General features: G+C 50.7%; 1 long non-coding RNA gene across 1 annotated transcript; it reads right to left on the minus strand.

Moving 5' to 3' along the window:
* Window positions 1–222: 222 nt before the first annotated feature.
* On the minus strand, window positions 223–921 carry LOC112079608 (uncharacterized). Its single transcript, XR_002895985.2, has 4 exons — window positions 857–921; window positions 642–677; window positions 423–506; window positions 223–307 (listed from the first exon to the last, which is right to left on the minus strand). It is a non-coding gene; the product is annotated as an uncharacterized lncRNA (long non-coding RNA).
* Between the last annotated feature and the right edge of the window lie 220 nt (window positions 922–1,141).

The following is a 1,141-nucleotide window of genomic DNA, read 5'->3' on the forward strand; positions in this document are numbered from 1 at the left end:
CCACGCACGCACGCACACACGCAGCACGCACGCACGCACCACGCACGCACGCACCGCACGACGCACGACACGCACGCACGCACGCAACGCACGCCACGCACACCGGCACGCAACGCACGCACGGCACGCACGCAACGCACGCACAGCACGCACGCACGCACGCACGCACACACACACACACACACCCACACACACACACACCACACACACACACACACACCACTCAAGCATAAGTCTACCACCTGAGCCCCTGCGATTCCAGCAGCCCTGAGAAGTTAAACACACCCTCTGTATCATTGAGCAGGACCTGAGGTAGGACAGAGAGGAGAGGCAGTGAGATCACTATCAACATCCATATTAAAACTATCCTATCAGAGCGCATCAGTAGGGGTGATAACGATAACACCTAATTACTTTCTTACATCCTGGAGGTTGATAACCGGTCCCGAAGACCCAGGAGGTCCTGGAGGGCCGGGGAAACTGAAGCCGTCCCGACCTCTTTCTCCCTGACGGACACAACAGAACACAGGGTTAGATGGAACCAAGAACAGGGCCAGCCTGGTTGGCTCCAGAAGGCCAGTAAAAATAGACGGTCTCATAAAAGATTAACATGAATGGAGTCAGGAGGAGTGATAGTGTACCTTTGGTCCCATATCACCTTGGTCCCCCTTCGCTCCCTGCATGGAAGAAAGGGCAAATACTATCATGACCACACAGAACTGATACCGTTTTATGATGAACCTACAAGAGCAACTGTAAAGAGGATAAAGACAGATTAGAATACTATAAAAAAATCAGTAAAGGAAACAAAGGAGAGAGATTGAATTGGACAGTAAAAAGCAGGTGATGTACTGACCGTATGCCCTGGCAGTCCATCTAGCCCAGAGGCCCCGGCTGCCCCTGGTGCACCAGGCTCCCCCTAGAGGAACACAGAGGAAATGGTTGAGGGGAAGGTTTTAAACCTTTAGATGCCTGTGAGTTGACCCACCCACATAGCATAGCCCAAAATTAGGGAAGCATTCTATCTACCTCATCTGAGTAATCAATGAGTGAGACTTCTGAAAACCTCTTTATCTTAATGAAGAGATTGTAGGTGAATTATGAATCACATCTACAGTTGGGAATTGTACTAGGGCATAGA

The sequence above is a fragment of the Salvelinus sp. IW2-2015 genome, unplaced genomic scaffold (assembly GCF_002910315.2).
Source record: "Salvelinus sp. IW2-2015 unplaced genomic scaffold, ASM291031v2 Un_scaffold8656, whole genome shotgun sequence".
Taxonomy (NCBI): Eukaryota; Metazoa; Chordata; class Actinopteri; order Salmoniformes; family Salmonidae; genus Salvelinus; species Salvelinus sp. IW2-2015.